Source organism: Physeter macrocephalus, chromosome 18 (genome assembly GCF_002837175.3).
Source record: "Physeter macrocephalus isolate SW-GA chromosome 18, ASM283717v5, whole genome shotgun sequence".
Classification (NCBI taxonomy): Eukaryota; Metazoa; Chordata; class Mammalia; order Artiodactyla; family Physeteridae; genus Physeter; species Physeter macrocephalus.
This window is the reverse complement of record NC_041231.1, coordinates 92351159-92369357: the sequence shown is the minus strand read 5'-3', so window position 1 is coordinate 92369357 and position 18199 is coordinate 92351159. Positions and strand designations below refer to the sequence as shown.

Genomic DNA, 18199 nt, shown 5'->3' with positions numbered 1-18199 from the left:
ATTTATTTAAAAATTATTGGTCAATATCACTTTTTTATATATTGGGCACTCATGACTGTACATTAATGTAAGTCAGTTTTTTTTGTTTGTTTGTTTCTTTGCTGTACGCGGGCCTCTCACTGAAAAATATGGACCGCTTCACGAATTTGCGTGTCATCCTTGCGCAGGGGCCATGCTAATCTTCTCTGTATCGTTCCAATTTTAGTATATGTGCTGCCGAAGTGAGCACTGTAAGTCAGTTTTGTCATGTACAACTCTTAGAGGTTTTTTTGATAGACAGTAGTACCTACCAATGAGGATTAGTTGCTTCTCTACAACCCAGTTGTCAGGTTATAATGAAAGCAAGTCCCAGTCCAGAATCTGCAATAAGAGTTCATTAAGCAAGCTGGCACCGTCCACCTGTTCTTATAAGCTTGGTCAAGTCCTAACTCTTTCTTCTTTGGGGTGATTAAATCGAACCTTGCACGAAAGTTTCACTTGAACCAGATGAGACAGTTATTGTCAGCCTCAAGCAACCAGAATCCTCTACCCAATGTCTAGAGTGAGGGTAAAGGAGGGACCAAGACAGAATAATATCCTTGATGGTCCAAGCCAGTGCTACCCAAAGCGTGATCCATGGACCAGTGCCAGGTTATTAAGTATTGATGACTGGTCTGTGACAAGTATAGAAATTGAGAGTAAGCATCTTAGAAACTTTTAAGATGGTTTAACGTTGCTGCAATGTCTTATAATTCCTTTTCACTGTATTTTACAAAAATGCTGGTTTATAAGAGGTTGGAAATAAAAATCCTGATCTTTTTCTATAGATATTTTGAGAAACACTCGTCTCGGCTATGGTGTTGCAAAATTCTTTACCCTCTTCTGGCAAATATTTTAGCCAGTCAACTCATCTTGAATGTCACTGATTCCACCAGTGAGATCCCATTTCTACTATCTTTTATGCTATTAGGTAACCGCTTGTGTTTAGTAGTACCACTGCTTTCACAAATGAAAACTTATTTCTGTCACTTATTATGCTAATTTGCAAAGCCTCTGCTGTTGACCAAGGATAAAAGACAGCTAAAACATACCAGTAAGCTCTGGAAGGTAGCCATTCTAATTAAATACTAGCAAATTGTAGCTTAAAATAACTCACACATTTTATGTTACACCCTTGACATTCAGTTCTTTCAAAAGTAAATTATAGAAGTCCTAACATGGCCCATGTGAAACTTGAATCTAGAGTTTGTAACTGTTCTTTTGGCACATCCGTAAGATGCGTAAATAACTGCTGTTACTATTCTTGATCTTCTATAAGCTTACGGAGGCCAGGAAGCTTACCTCTTAGCAATGAGCCTGGAATGTGGTACCAGCCTATTCCAGAGAAGACAGTAGAGTTTATGGTACATTGGAGAGACCTCTGTGCCCTGGGTTTGGAGTCTTAGACACTGCTATTTTCTAGCTGCGTAACTCAAATAAACTGGGTAACTGCTAAGAGCTGATCTCTTTCGTAACACGTACTACCTACTGTATATGTAGCCTGACACATTATGGGCATTTTAATAAGTGTTTTCCTTAGAATTGTGATCTTGCTATATCCTGTTCTCTACCAGCATTCTCCGAGACCCCCTCCCCCTTTCTTTTCTCTGCATTGTTTGTACTGTTTAGGCCAGAAAGCTGATGGTACTAGAATTTAAAGTTAGGGGTTTATTTGATTCATCACCAGCTGCTCAATCTCCTATTTCATTTGTTCAGTTTTGAGTGAATGTTTGACAAATAAATGAAGAAAAGTTAATCTTAGTCTCTCCTGTAGCTTTTAGAACCGTCTTGTTCACAGTATTCACTTAAGTATTTTAGTATTTCAGTAACAGCAGGGTTACTTAAATGCCGAAAAAATTTTCTGGCTGAGCTGGAGTATAATTCCAATTACTTCTCTCTGGCTATAGATGATTGTTTTGTAGAGAAAAATGTTAATTTGGACCATGAATGAAGTGAAACTTATCTCAAACAATTAAATGTGTGAAATTGAAGTATTTATGTCAATTTTGAACTTGTTACATTTTTTACTTTTATCCCAAAGCTAGTTGTACTGAAATTTGCAGCTGTTTTGATATCTTCAGTGAAATCCCCAAATACCTTGTTTTCACTTAAACATTGTGCAAATAAAATTTTAAAGTAATCTTATTTTTAGTGCATTATAAAAACTGTATTTGGACAAGATCATTCGTAAGAACAGTGGATGGCACTCTTGGCTCACACCTGTGAAGTAATTATCATTAAGTTGCAGAACTTTGAAATGCAGGTTTAATAAATGCCTTTACGTGTAAGTGGCCCAGTTAGAAATTTTAGACAGCATTAGCATGGGGATTTACTCTTAAATTTTGTAAATTCTTCTTTATGTAACCATTATTTTACATAAACTTTGAAATGAATATATAACTTTTCTAGTAATTATATATAAAGAAAAGGCTGATTTTTTTTTTTTTTTTTTTTTGGCGGTACGCAGGCCTCTCACTGTTGTGGCCTCTCCCGTTGCAGAGCACAGGCTCCGGATGCGCAGGCTCAGTGGCCATGAGCCACTCCGCGGCATGTGGGATCCTCCCAGACCGGGGCACGAACCCATGTCCCCTGCATCGGCAGGCGGACTCTCAACCACTGCGCCACCAGCGAAGCCCAGAAAAGGCTGATTTTTAAAAGCCATTTCAAGTCCTAGTATGTTACAGAATATACCATTGCTGTAACTAAAAAGTGCATCTTGCATACCATTTTTCTGATAAACAAAATTATTTAGTTTGAGGAAGGTAGAATAACTTTGAGTTTGGATAAAAATCAAAATTTAAAGGTACTCAAATTTTGGCATATCATTAAAGAAGCCTTAAAGTTAATCGAGTAGAATGGTTCACACTTTTTTCAGGTTAGTTCATAGATTGTATGGTGAGGATGTACATTAGTTATAAATACTTATAGATGCTTTTATAGTTTAGAAAGTTTATTATTTTATTTCATGTGTAAAAGTCTTTTATGTTTGTTATTTAAGAAAACTAAAGAGCCCTGTTTCTGGACATTCATTTATTCAACAAACATGGCTGAACATTTGTTAAGTACAGAGGATTGACAGGTACCTTCGTTTGGTGTCTGCCCTTGAGAATCCAGCAGGAGAGAGAGTAAAACAAGCAGAAAACAATTAAATTATATCATTGTAAGTACAGTAGTACAGGAGTGAACAAAGTTATTTCTGAGCATGATGGATTGTTTGGGTGAGTTAAAGGAGCTTCCCTAGAAAGTAGATACTGAGGCTGTCTCTGAAAGTTTATCTCATAGGTGGGTTCAAAGGCAATCTAAGCAGGTGCCCCTCTCCCCCCCCCCACACCCCACCATCAATAGTGGTATTGAATTGTGAAAGGCAGTGTCTTACACAGAGAAGGATGAGTGGATCAGGGGGGTGGTGTTTCGAATTAGTGAATGGTAGGAGAAAGGCTAGAAAGAGATAGCTTGAGATTGCCTGGGTTCAAACTTGGCCTTATCATTTTATCATTTGCTGTGTGATATTGTATAAGTTATTCAACCCCTCTGTAGATCTCAATTTTCTCATCTATAAAATGGGGATAATTATGGTGTTGTGAGAATTTAAAGAGATCATCCATTTAAAATAATTAACACAACGTCTGGCACATAATATCTGTTCAGTACAATTACTATCAAGTTTATTACTATCACAACTATGCAGAAGGCAGACCTCAGGCCTAATTAGATTGCAGTGTGCTTAAGACCACAGAGCAGTAAGTGGCAGAGTCGTAACTTAAACCACATCATCTAACCAGTTCTTTTTCCGGTAAACCACAGGTTCATTGGCTTCTAGCCCAGTTTTCTATCCTTGCGTTGGAACTGTAGTTGTTTAGTTAGTTGAAAGGAAATCCAGTTAGAGCTAAAGTTTGATACTAATCTAGAGGTTAGCCAACTAAACCCGAAAAAGATGCTATGGGCCCCAGAATTTTACAAAGAGAAAGGAAAACATGGGCCGTCAAGTGTAGGTGGGCTGGGAGAATTTCTTCTCTTTTCTTATATTGTACTGTGTCAAATGCCTCTTAAGATGCATTAAGTTTATCCAGTGGGATGGAATCTGAATTTCCTATTACGATGTTTAAAGGATAGGACTGCCCAGTCATATAGATTTAGAGATAGTTGATAAGTGTACCCTCCTGTCTGGTTGTCTTTTTTGTTTGTTTTGTTTTCTTGAGTTAGGGTGGACTTGGAAGGGCACGCTAGGAGTGAATGAATGGATGTTTCCAAAGAGCTGCCATCTGTCAATTTTCCTATTGCTTCAAGAAAACTTGTTTTCTTTCATATCAGGAAGGGGGAAAAAAAAAAGCCCAATACTTGTGTTGTCCAACTTTAAGTATAATTGGACACACATGTGATTGTGGATAAAAGCCTGTCGGTTTTTTCAATACAAAAATAATATATATCATATTTATTTGTGAAACCACTTCGCTTTTATTTTGCTACATCTCAGCATGGTAGCACCAGTTGTTTTATTTTTGCCAACCCTGACAAAGCAGAATGTTTTGTTTGGCTTTTTAAAAAGGCAACAGTGCATGTAGTTAAGACCTCATTTACTTTATCTGATGAAGTAGTCCCTGAGGAATGTGTATTTTTCTGTAAATCCACTAAAGAAACTGGGTTTAAGGCAAGGTCATCTTTTAAAATCCTGGTTTTCTATTTTTAAACAATGTATATAGCTCTGTGATTTGTAATGTGTATTTCTGTGCTTCTTTTTAGGTTGTCCTTAAAATAAATATTAATGGTGAGAGATAATATGGATTTAGGAAAATCTTTCTACCTTGTAAAGTACCTTTTATTTTTCCATTACTGCTCTTGAGGAAAACATAAACTGTCTGAAATGAGATTTTTAGTCTGTTCTCCTCCTCCCTCACTGCCTTTTCCCCATCTCTGTTCCTCTCTCTCCCCCGCCCCACATCTATAAATTTATGAGAACAAGGTATGTACGATGGTTTTATTTATTTAGGACCAGTAGCCCTTCTGACTGGAAGATATCCCCAGTCAAGATTGGTGGTCGTCTACTTTATTCATTGGTTTGTTCACATATTTGTTTGTTTATTCTTTAGTCATTCACTCATTTATTCAACAGACATTTACAGATATCTGTATGTATCAGATACTCTACTAAGTGCAATAAAAGAAACGAGGTTTACCTGTTTTATCACTGCCCCCGTTAAGTCTGTTATTACTAGCATAGTTTCGTTTACTGGTAAATAACTCTGTTTTAATCATCATGGAATATAATAATCATCAGGTTTTAAAAAAAATATGTGTGAGACTTAGAGCTATGTACCTAGAAGTGACCACAAATACAGAGAACGAATAAAACAGGACTCGTATGATATATGATGGCTGAAAATGGGCTTGTACAACAAGTAGTGTATGACTTACGTAACAAGTCAGGTTGGGGGGGGCCTCTTTGGTACATTGATTACCGTTGGGAATTCCATCACCCACTGTCACATACTGTTCTCACTCTGGAATTCAGGCAACCCGTGATCCTTTGAATGTTGAGTCTCTGCCTACTCTGTTAAATTAAACACCTGATTTCACTTCCAGAGAATGGAACTGTTAAGACCCCTGTTTGCTTACTCCAACTTCTTTCTCATTCTTATTTCTCCCGTTAGGTTTATTTTTTTCATTTTCCTACCTTCTCAATTTTATACAAAGTAAGAAACAAAGCAATAACAATAAAAGCAAACAAAATTTTGAAAAAATATTTTTTTTTTTTAGCCACGCTTGTGGGATCTTAGTTCCCCAACCAGGGATTGTACCTGGGCCCTCAGCAGTGAAAGCACCAAGTCCTAACCACTGGGCTGCCAGGGAGTTCCTGAACACTTTTCAAAAGATCTCTGTGTCCAGTGCTCATGAGGAGACAGTGGGGGTGAGGTTGTGCTGCTGCTGAAAGCCAGTCTTACCGATGCTTAGTGATGCCCAATGGCTGCTACCAGGCAGTTGGCAAAGTGCAAGTTTTCTTTGTGAATTGACTTGCACTTCCGTATTTTGTTTTTCACACTAATATGTCAGAGGACAAATCTTCTTAATTTTATTGTGGCTTTGTGTCTAAAATTTCTATTTGGAATATAATTGACGTAATTTAATACTCCATTAACGTTAAACCCTGTGATAGCTTTTCAAAGGTGAGTGACGGAAGTAAGACTGGTGCAGATATTTCATTTTCTTCTTTTTTTGATTTTTAATTTGATTATCTTATTTTTGCATCTCCTAATAAAGAATCCAAATTTGATTAGGGCTTACATGTATTTTCCTGATACACTTCACAAATGCTCATTTGAAGCAGCGTCAGCGTGGCTTGCCTAGTTTTTTTAGTTTCTTTTCTTTATCTTTTGTGCTTATATCTTAATGGTTCCTAGGCAACTTTAATTAATTGATCCTGTCATGTCTATATTTTCTGATTTCTCTTGTCTTCCAGTCTTCTTATCTTCTTTAAATTATTGCTCTGTTCCCTTCCCATTCTCCCATCCTCTGTGTCTCCTATCTTTTCCTGAGGTGCCACTACCATCGGGATACGTTGATTACTAGAGTAGTTTGGTCTTCAGGTATCACCAATATGCTATTTTCTTCTCTACATCCGATATGGAATTATGGGTGTGTTTTTCTGTTTGTTTTTTTGTTTTTGTTTTGTTTTTTTTTGGAGAGTGGACCATGGCAGAACCTTTTTCCTGAATTGAGATATAGTGACAACAGCCAGAAAGTAGCTCTTATGATCTAGACCAGATTATCCGTTCTTTTTTTTTTTTTTTGCGGTACGCGGGCCTCTCACTGTCGTGGCCTCTCCCATTGCGGAGCACAGGCTCCGGACGCGCAGGCTCAGCGGCCGTGGCTCACGGGCCCAGCCGCTCCGCGGCACGTGGGATCTTCCCGGACCGGGGCACGAACCCGTGTCCCCTGCATCGGCAGGCGGACTCTCAACCACTGCGCCACCAGGAAGCCCTATCCGTTCTTTTTAGAGCACAATACTTCATAAATTTACCTTTGTCTTTTTATTTTCTTTCTGTTCTGATGGTCTTAACTGCAATTAACTTTGACATGTCTAATTTGTACTCTTACATATTAAAAAGCATAGTTTTTCAAATATATTTCATTAGAATGAATTTACAGAAGTGGAATTTTTATGTCAAGGTTAAGAACCTTTTTATGGGTCTTGGAGTATAAGCTCAAATTGCTTTCCAAAGCATTGTCATTTACAATGCCAACAAGAGGGTACATATTTTACTTCACTATAGAGTCTTCCTTATTATTCCCGTTTTATAGAAACTGAGGTTGAAGAGATAAAATAATGTGCCCAGAGCTACCATCTTAGTATAGATATAGCTAAAATTTGCAGCCTCATTTATTGAATGTGAGAGGCCATTTGGCCTAGTGTTAGGAGTATAATTCTGGAGCCAAATTTCTTGGGTCTAAATCCTGGCTCCATTGCTTACTGTGTAACTCTGGGCAGGTTTCTATGTGTGTCAATTTTCTCGTCTCTGAAGTGGGGATAATAATAAAAATAATGTGTTTCCTAGGCTTGTTGTGGGGATTAAATATATCTATATATAGCTTAGAAAAGCATCTGGTAAATATAATTACTATATAAGAGATTGTTACCATTATCACTATTATTAATTCTTTCTAAAACCACATAGGCGTTTTGGCCTATCAAATTACTGAACCATTCAAACATTTTTTTTGAGTGGATAAATGAAAGAAAGCCAGCCAGCTAGCCAGCCAGACTAGAACCCACATCTTTGGCTTTTATATAATTATGTTTTACTAAGAGCCTCCTTATTTTGAAATACTAGATGAGAAAGAACTAGTCAAACTTCAGTATGTCTGTGGTAGACGTGTGGATTTGCCCTTTGTGACGTTTCCTTGCCAGATGTTTGCATGGGTTGTACAGCAACACGATAGTTTGCACAGTGAGCAGCAGTTTGATTTAAGCTATTTAGTAACGGGCTAAACTGCCTAAGATCTTGTGCCAACTAATGAGAATGGTCTGAGGCCTTTTTTATAAGGGATGGAAAAAAAAAAAAAACCTTTTAATTAAGGATAGGCTTTGCAAACTATTTAATAAGTTTCTTTATTATTTGTAGCCCCATGGCCAGATACCAGCTGCCCGCACACCTTCTTAATACGAATCTATTCTTGGATAATTAAAAATCCTTTTGGCAGATTTATATTTTCAGAGACTGTTAGAGCTAGAAAGAATTTCAGGTATTTAAAATCTTTTTTTCATACATGATGAAACTGAGGCCCACGGGACCCAACAGCCTGAAGTCAGGTGGCCTGCCGATTGCACTCACTTTTGGAGAATTTGGTTCATGACAAACGGAAAGAGACCCCTCTGACAGGTGGTAGACCTTCACCTTTAGGGTTTTAGAGCTTGGTGGGAGGGTTAGAAGCATTTGTGGTCTGCAGGATGTCATAAAAATGATATTTTATTTTAACTTGCATTGAACTAAATATAGATCAAAACAGCAGAAAATGGTATTGCTTTGGCCATTAATGTTTGGCGAATAAACAATGGAAAAGAGTGACTCTTTGTACTAAGTGAATTGGGTTACATGGGTTAAAGAGGCTATTGAGACTTAAGATTCTCTTTTGATGTGTGAGAACCTTCACAAGAACTCCAGACTTTACATCTTCTTGTGTTCCTCTTCTGTTCACTCATTGTGCACCTTTCCCATCAATGTTTCCGGTCCTAATCTTCACCTTACATTTATTCCAGTAGGTTCATGTGTTTGTATCCCTAACACCTAATAGTCACCGGCACATGGAAGCTCTCAAAAAATATTTTATGACTCAATAATGGTATGTTTTCGTTCAAAAGGTCTCTTGCTGTTTGCTGAGTCTTGGCCATGTATTCCAGCCTTTCTCAGTTTGTGCTTTCTGAGAGAATTAAACCTAAACTTACAACCCGAATGTTCTAGGCATTCACTGTGGTTAATGAATTCTCTTTTCTCCTGGGCGTCTATATTGGTAAACAGCCGTGTACCATTCTTGGGAGATTGGAGAGAATGATCACTTAGGTTATTTTTTGTAGTACTTAATTATCTCGGCACACTGGTTTAGAAAGGCTGGTTTATTCACTTCATCAGACCTCCTAATACCCTTCTTAAAGCTTACTTCTAAGAAGTGTCATCGTTGATTGACTTCATTTTAATGGCAGTTTTTTTACCCCACATTTCCTTAGGTTGCGTAGACTTAGGTTTTTACTAAGTGTGGTTGCTAAGTTTGCTTTATGCTGAATAAGTTACAGAAAATTGTCTTAGTCTTTTAAAAGAACCAGCAATAAGTGTGTAATGGAGCTCTCATATTGCTGTATTTGTCTCATGTAAAGCATATACGGCTTGAATGTCAAACTGGTCACTGCTTGGGTGAGCTTGTATGTGAGACTTGCTAGGACCATGACAACACAGGTTCTAAGGGCAAAGGAAGGAGACTAGTGGAACTAGTAGGTTGAGTATCATTAACACCAGTGTGGCCACTCCAACTGACCCTTGAGAGTCAGCCCTGTTTTTAGGCATGACATCTAAGACTAGTAACTATCTGAGTTCTTCCCAAAGGGGGTCAGTATTCGATGTGTCAGGGCTCAGCTGTATTGTTCCCGCGTTCAAGCTCATATTGCTCACCAATATAAGGCCAGTAAATCAAGAGACGAGTCGTTGGGGCAAGGAATAACGACTTTATTCGGAAAGCCAGCAGACCGAGAAGATGGTTGGCTTGTGCCCCAAAGAACCATCTTGCCTGAGTTAGGATGCAGGCTTCTTTCATACTAAAAGGGGAGGGAGTGAGGTCAGACATTTCCTGGTTCGGGTCAGCCTCTGTAGGGGATGTGTTCATTTCTTCCTCCCTGCAGTCATTCACAGGTGGGCCTGGTCAGGATGTTTCCTGTGAGCTAAACAAAGGTATTTTAGCTTCATGCTCACTACCTGGGAGGCAGGGTTCCCAGAGATGGGCCGTTATGATAGTTTAGGCTTATAGGCAACATCCCTTTAGTGATTAACTTGTAATAGAATACAAAAGCTTCTTCTCTATTACAGTATGAAAATAAAAGAAGAAATAAAACCTTACCTGTCCACAGATGACATGGTTATTTACATAGAAAGTCCTATGGAATCTACCATAAAACTCCTAGAACTCGTGAGTTTAGCAAGGATACCGTGTAAACCCACCGAAAAGCAATCCTATTTCCATATATACTAGCAATGTACAATTGGAAACTGAAATTTTAAAGAATATTTTACACAGTAGCTCTAAGAAAAATTAATTAGGTATAATTTCTTAGGCGTAAATCTAACAAATCATGTATAGGATCTGTATTTTGAAGACTATAAAATGGAAGGAAGCAGAAGGGACCTAAAAAATAGATATATGAAGTTTATGAATTGGAAGACTCAACATAGTAAAGGTATAAATTCCCCCCAAGTTCATCTATAGATTTAAAGTAATTTTAGCGCAAATTCCACTTGGATATTTTTTGCAGGTATGGACAAGCTAATTCTGAGTTTTCATTTTATGTGGAAAGACAAAGGAACTATAGTTATCTAAAACAGTTTTGAAAAAGAACAAAATTGGAAGAATCATACCACCCTATTTTAAAACTAATTATAAAGTAGCAGCAGTCAAGACAGTGTGGTAGTGGTAAAGGGATAGACACTTAAGTCAGTGGAAACAGAATAACAAGACATAGGCCCACACAAATTGGCCAGTTGATTTTTGACTAAGGTGCCAAGTCTCTTCAAGGGGGAAAGAACTATTTTCATCAGAATGTGCTGGAACAAATTGAATATCCATGTGAAAAAAGAAAACCTTGACCTAAACCATATATATATATATATATATATATATATATATATATATATCTCCCCTAAAAGGATCAGCTGTCTAAATGTTAAATTTTAAAAATTATAGAAGAAAACAGGGCTTCCCTGGTGGCGCAGTGGTTGAGAGTCCGCCTGCCGATGCAGGGGACACGGGTTCGTGCCCAGGTCCAGGAAGACCTCACATGCCACGGAGCGGCTGGGCCTGTGAGCCATGGCCGCTGAGCCTGCGCGTCCGGAGCCTGTGCTCCGCAGCGGGAGAGGCCACAACAGTGAGAGGCCCGTGTACCGCAAAAAAAAAAAAAAAAAAAAAAAAATTTAGAAGAAAACAAAGGGAGAATATTTTTGTGACCAGACCGGTGGTTAGGCAAAGAATTCTTTGACATGATACCCAAAGGACGATCTGTAAAAGGACAAAAGATGGACTTCATCGAAGTGAACAACTTTTGCTTTGTGACTGGCACTATTAAGAGAATAAAAAGCAAGCTGCAAACTGGGAGAAAACATTACATACCCAAGTGGTACCAGGTGTTGATGGGGTTACGGAGCAACTGGAGTTCTTACACATCGCCGGTGGGGATGCGGAAAGGTACAGCCGCTCTGTAAAACAGCTTTTCAGTTTCCTTAAAAAGTTAACCATGTTCTTACCATGTGACCAGTAATCCTACTTCTGGACATGAAAAGTGAAAACTTAAATTCACAGAAGAACCTGTACGCAGATGTTTGTAGCAGCTCCCTTCCTAATTGTACAAAACTGAAAACAATTCATATGTCCTTCAGGAGTTGAATGAATATACTGTGTTACATTCATTTAATGGAACACATTACCAAGCACTAAGAAAAGAATGAATGGTTGATACCCTCACCATCTTCATCTTGGATGAATCTCAAAAGCATTGTGCTGAGTGGAAGAAGCCAGTCGTAAAAGGCTGTAGCTGTGTGATTTATTTATATGACATTCAAGAAAAGAGAAAACAAATGATGATGGAGAAGAGGTCCATGAGTTCCAGTGGGTAGAGGTGGGGAAAGTGTGCCTATTAAGGGATAGCAAGAGGGAGTGTGTTGAGTGATGGAACTCTTCTGTACTGTTATTCCCACAGTGGTTCCATATGTCTATATATGTGCTAAAATTCATAGAACTATATACTCTACAAAAAATCAGTTTTACTATGTGACAATTATTTTAAAAATTAATTGGCCCTGTAAAGAAAAAATATATTAAGCAATGTTTAGATGGGGAGTTAAGAGATTGAATTTTGTGAAAAATGGTTTATACCTCATTTAAGTAGGAAGCAGAGTCATCTGGACAGAGTGGGAGATGGATTTGGGTCTGTATATTTGAGAAGAACTGAGCTTTGGAACAGTTGCCAAGGGTAAATGAAGCATTAGTGAATTTATCCTCAGTACTGAATGGGATATTGTCACCTCTAGGTAATATGAGGTGAATAATGACAGTTAAATGGCAGGATTATGTCATGATTTGATCTATTAAATAAAACTTTTTAATTACCTGGTGTCATTTCCCATTAAAGAAGACTTCCTTTCATTTTGGCAATTCCTGCTGGTTGCCATTTGTTGGTCAGAAGACAACTTTCAGAAGTATTCTATTGTTGCTGGAGGTGGGAATGGGCAAGGGTGGAATTTGGTTAGAACAAAAATGTCCCAGTCACAGAATAATTTTGTTATCAAATTAGATGGCAGAGCATTGTGTTTATTATCCAGTGGCACTGTGCTAAAAGAATACAACATGCCTTGACATTACCAGACTAAGCACTTATCACAGTATTCCCAGTTCACAGGAAAGCAGCAATCAGAAAAATTAGACAACTTAAAATGGAATATCTGTTCCCAGCAGAATTTCTTTACAAAAGGAAAAAAATGAAAATGAGGCTGCAACCAAATTAAGTTTCTGATTAGAACTTTTATTAGCCGAGCAAAAAAAGCCACTCATCAATAGTGATTTAATTAAATCATGTTTGATCATAGCGCTGTGTCCCGTGAAAATGAACTTTTAGATGTTAGGTGAGAACAGTTGTTCAAAGATTTGAGGACATTGGGAGCTATGTCAATAGTTAATTATAAAATAAGACAAATGATTTCCTGTGATTTTCTTTGGGCCTTGATTAGTCAACAGATGTTTCCAGTGCTTCTCAGTTGTTTATTAGAGGAACCAGTGATGAGTTTGTAGTGATGGAAGAATGAGCCTCTCTGAATAGACTTGTGTCCAGCAATCTACAGGTGAGAATATTTAGGCCGAAGGTAAGAAAGCACTAATTCAGTACAAGCTGAAGTGGAATCTGCTAAGATGTGTTGAAAGTCTTAGACAAGTTTACAAAAGGGAAATTGTAGGGCGTATAAAGCACATAGTTATTCATTGTGTTATTCAACAGAAGAAAATATTTGAGGAAAGTATTTGAATCTTGTCATGTATTATTGAACCAGTGGTGTCATTGGTGAACTTCATTTTTTTCTCACAAACTTAGCCTTTCTCAGTTCCATGAAATTTTGTCAGAAACTAAAGCTAAATATAGTGACTTGCCTTACTACACAGCGGTTAGTGACTTAGCAGTGGCAAAGTTTTACTCTGATTTTTTTTGAGGTGAGGGCTGGAATTGAAATTTTTCTGAATGGGGAGAACCACTCTTAACTACTATTACTGAACACTAAGTGGCTTTGGAAATTAGGATTTGCTAAAGATTTGATAATGTTTCTTAATGAAATTAAAATGAAAAGGTAAAATGGAACTTATATATAAAGCTAATACTACAGTAAATTCATTTTGTTAGCAACTAATGTTTGCATCACAAGTAATGTGCAGCTACTCTCTATGCTTCATGTGCTGTCAGGACTTAAACCAAGAAGCACACTCTCCATTCCCACCTAGATTTGTAGCAGATACATATTTTGAGCTCCAACTACCATCCTAGCAGCATTTTTTGGACCTCAGTGCCAGAGCAAAGGAAATTTCTGTACTGCAAAATCCATTTAAGTGTGCAGTGAGGAACTCCCACCTAACCTTCTTTGGAAAGGATTAATCTGCCTTGTAATGAAAAGCTAAAACGCAAATATCAAGAATAGAATTCTGTAGATGCCTTTCAGGTGCTGAATATGCTCAATTACAATCATGCTTGTGTGTTGCTATTAGTATTTGCCATTACTGATCTGTGTGAAAAGACATTTGCAAAGATAAAATAAGTAAAATCTCTTCACATATCTGTCTTAACAGATGAACATTTTTAACTGATTTTGATGATAGGGGACAGTAACTTTGAACTGAAATTAAGTAAAATATTGTCCTCCAGAAAGAGTTTCATTCTTCTCATTAATAGACTTGTATTACAAAAAAATGTATTCTGTTACTGTATTTTGAATTTTGTCAATGAAAATCTTATGGAAATTTGTTTTCTCTTATTATATAAGTGCCTACATAATAATCTTGATATTGCCGTTTGGCCTGGAAAGCCTGGCCTCAAAAAATATTTACTCTCTGGCCCTTTATAGAAAAAATGTGCTACCCCTTTGTTACTTGATTGAAATGTGGAAAGGGGAGTGATGGAAACAGGAGACACGATGCCTGTGGTTTCTGGCGTGACGTTGCCATGATGTTCTTGCAGACAGGAGTTCAAGAGAAGAAGAGGTTTGGTGGTGAGACAAAGAAGAGTAGTTGAATTTTGGACCTGTGTTTAGGATGCCTGGGGGAGATTTTCAGGAGCCAGTTGAAAAGTTGGGTCTGGGTTTCAGGAGAGAAATTAGGACTAGATGTGCTGTCATTAGTGTAAGTTGGTAATAAGGGTGTGGTTTTAAATGTAGTCCTTTAAAAAATAAGTATATTTTTCTACTATGTTTTCTGTTTTGAAACAAGGCTCAGTTTTCGTGGAGTTCCTGAAATACAGACTCTGGTCACTAAGTAACTACTGTTCTTTGATTTTATAGTAAGGAGGATATTTCACATTCTCTTCTTGACTACACGATACAATTCTCTTTCATTACGTATACTTTTCATTCTCATCCAGAAGATCTTTTTTGAAGGCAAAAAGCATACGTGCATTTTGGCTCCATCAATGTTGCTTGCAGAAAAACCACAGTGTTTTTTATCAGGGGGAAAGCAAAAACTTGTTTATAGTGGAAAGCATAACAAAATCTGTGATCTTTTTGCCTGAGGACTCTTTCCAAAACAACTTACTGTAACAGACATCTAAGGTCAGTATTTCCTAATTCAGACTGTTTAGCTAGGGCTGGGGCTCCCAGTCCCAGCCATCACCCATAGGGCCATTCCTTCCTTACACAGGGGCACCCCCGCCCCCCCCCCGCCACACACACACCACACACATACACATTCCTTCCTTAATGCAGTGTGTATTTCAACTTACTAGTCAGCATCTGGGGGCCATGCCCTTTTTAGCTTAAAATAATATGCTAGGAAAAAGATGTTTTACTTCATATCACTAGTGATTTTTAAACTATTATTTTTGCCTTTTTCTGAAAACAAATTTAGAAATCCAGTGTGCCGAATAGGAATATCTCTTCAGTAGCCAACTGTGAGCAGAGAATATACTGCACTGGTATTTTTGTATACTAGGAATAATTTGTGTACCTGGAGTACGTGAGGTGAAGCTCTGCTTGAGGAGGCAGCACACTTCTTTTTGTTCTTGTCCGCTTTCTGCAGAATGCCTCATTCTAGTGAATGCTCAGGAAATAGTTGTTCGGTTGAACTCAGTAAAATCAGCAAAATAGAGGATTACCAATTGAAGAATAAATAAATTTAGAAAGGAGACATGTGCAGATGAGTCCCTCTGGTTCCTGAAGAGGGACAGAAAATTGGGGATTGGTTTGGCTCATCCTTTTTATTTTTAGCTGACTTTTTTTCTCTTTTAAGACTGTAACTCCCTGAAGAAAGATAATATTATTTTTGTGGTCTTATGAATAGAAATTACTAAGGAATATTCACTATGTTTAGTATACGAAAAAAATTAATAAATACAAAATAGAAAGGGAAGCAGCAAGTCAGTTTAATGGGTGCATCTAAACTTTTAGTTAGATGTCCCTGTAGACTGATAGTCAGCCTTTATTTTGTATCCTATTTTTCTACCTTTTACTCTTCCACATTTCCTTTATTTTTTTAATTATGGAAGATTTCAAGGTGTAGAAAAGAGTGGGTAATATAATGAACCCTCAAGTACTCACCAGGCTGCAGCGATTACCAACTAATGGGCAATCCTATTACTTCACCTGCCCCCCCCCCGCCCCCCCATGCCCTTGCCTGCCTTAGCACAACTCGATTATTTTGAAGCAAGTTCCAGACAGTGGATTATTTAATTGGTAAATATATCAGTTATGTATCTCTAAAGAAAAGATCTTGTTCATTCTTTTTCCTTCCCATATTGGTGGGGGCAGGGGGAAGAGAAACCAATCTAATACCATTGTTACACCTAAAACAAAATGAATAGATTTCCTTACTATCAACAAATACCTAGTCAATCTCAAAACGTCCAGTCGATGCCCTTGCTCATTCTTCTTCTCCGTCTCCCCCAACCATCTTTACAGTTGGTTCTTTTGAATCGGGACCCAAAGGCGATCCACACACTGTTTTTGGCTGATATATCTGCACCATCACAGCACTTGGTTATGTGTCCAAGGTGGCCATCAGGCTCACAAGACTCAAGTGATTTTAATCTAATACTGCTTTTATGTCAGTTCATAGAAGGACCACGGGCAGGAGACATAACAGGTGCAACATTTTCATCTCATCAGGAAGCCTGGTCTGTCTACTCTCATATACAGCTTATTTTAGCCTTCACCTATATTGAACATTACAGCTGCCATGGTCAAGAGCGAAGGTGTGTGGATGCCACCTTGACACAGCGATGACTCAGACTCAGTTTTTCACTAATTTTTTAAACCGTTCGATTAAGTAGGCCCAGCCCTGCATACCGTTTCACTGAATACAGGGGCAGTTCCATGTAGTGGATGAAGCAGATATAACGTTCTGAGTTCATCTTAACTCTGATGTTTCCAAGTAGGAGAAAGGGACATTGAGGTCATTCCCAGGAAAGTCTGCATCACCCCAGGCCAATGGTAACACTTTACTCACATGGTCTCTTATGTATTTCTTCATCTGTTGTTCGGTTTTTCTCTTTCTTTTTTAACTTAGGAAATAATTTCATTTGTCCTACAATTTCTCACATTCTGGATTTTGCTGATTATATCCTCACTGTGTTATTTAATATGTTTCTTTCTTTCTTTTTTTTTTTTTTTTTTTTTTTTGCGGGACACAGGCCTCTCACTGTTGGGGCCTCTCCCGTTGTGGAGCTCCGGACGTGCAGGCTCAGCGGCCATGGCTCACGGGCCCAGCTGCTCTGCGGCATGTGGGATCTCCCCGGACCAGGGCACGAACCCGTGTCCCCTGCATCGGCAGGTGGACTCTCAACCACTGCGCCACCAGGGAAGCCCAATATGTTTCTTTATTTCCCAGTTTCTGCTGTGAACTGGAAATTAGATATAGAGGCTTGATCAGAGTTTAGAATTTTGGCAAGAATACTTCATAGAAGGTGGTGTGTACTAGTTATTGCATCATATCAGGAGGCTTATTTCTAGTTATCTTACTTTTGTTAATCTGTGCTGTCTTAGTCTATTTGGGCTGCTGTAACAAAATACCACTGGGTAGTTTATAAACAACAGAAATTTATTGCTCACAGCTCATGAGGCTAGGAAGTGTAAGATCAAGGCATCAGCATGGTCACCTTCTGGTCAGGGCCTTCCTCTTAATTCAGAGCTGTTGCTTTCTTGCTGTGTCCTCACATGGTGGAAGGGTCAAGGGATCTCTCTGGAGCCTCAAAATTATAAGAGCACTAATCCCATTCATGAGGACCCCACCCTCATGACCTATTCACCTCCCAAAGGTCCCACCTACTAGTACCATCACCTTTGGAGGTTAGGATTTCAACATTCAGATTTTGGTGGAACATACATTCAGACCATAGCATGAGGATTATGTTGTTAACTGAATCCAACCTATGTGACGTTTCATCAGCTTTTTTCTTACTGGTGGAAAAAAAAAAGAGAAAAAAAGGCTAACAAAAACAGAAATATAGATCAATGGAACAGGATAGAAAGCTCAGAGATAAACCACACACATAAAGTCACCTTATCTTCGATAAAGGAGGCAAGAATATACAATGGGGAAAAGACAGCCCCTTCAATAAGTGGTGCTGGGAAAGCTGGACAGCTACATGTAAAAGAATGAAATTAGAACACTCCCTAACACCATACACAAAAATAAACTCAAAATGGATTAAAGACCTAAATGTAAGGCCAGACACTATAAAACTCTTAGA

General features: G+C 38.2%; 1 protein-coding gene and 1 non-coding gene across 11 annotated transcripts in view; one reads left to right on the top strand and one right to left on the bottom strand.

Annotated features, from left to right (window-relative positions):
* Window positions 1-18199, top strand: part of CDKAL1 (CDK5 regulatory subunit associated protein 1 like 1) — a 678378-nt gene that overhangs the window by 235250 nt on the left and 424929 nt on the right. The window lies entirely within an intron of this gene.
* Window positions 123-229, bottom strand: LOC112064404 (U6 spliceosomal RNA). Its single transcript, XR_002891515.1, has one exon. It is a non-coding gene; the product is annotated as a U6 spliceosomal RNA (small nuclear RNA).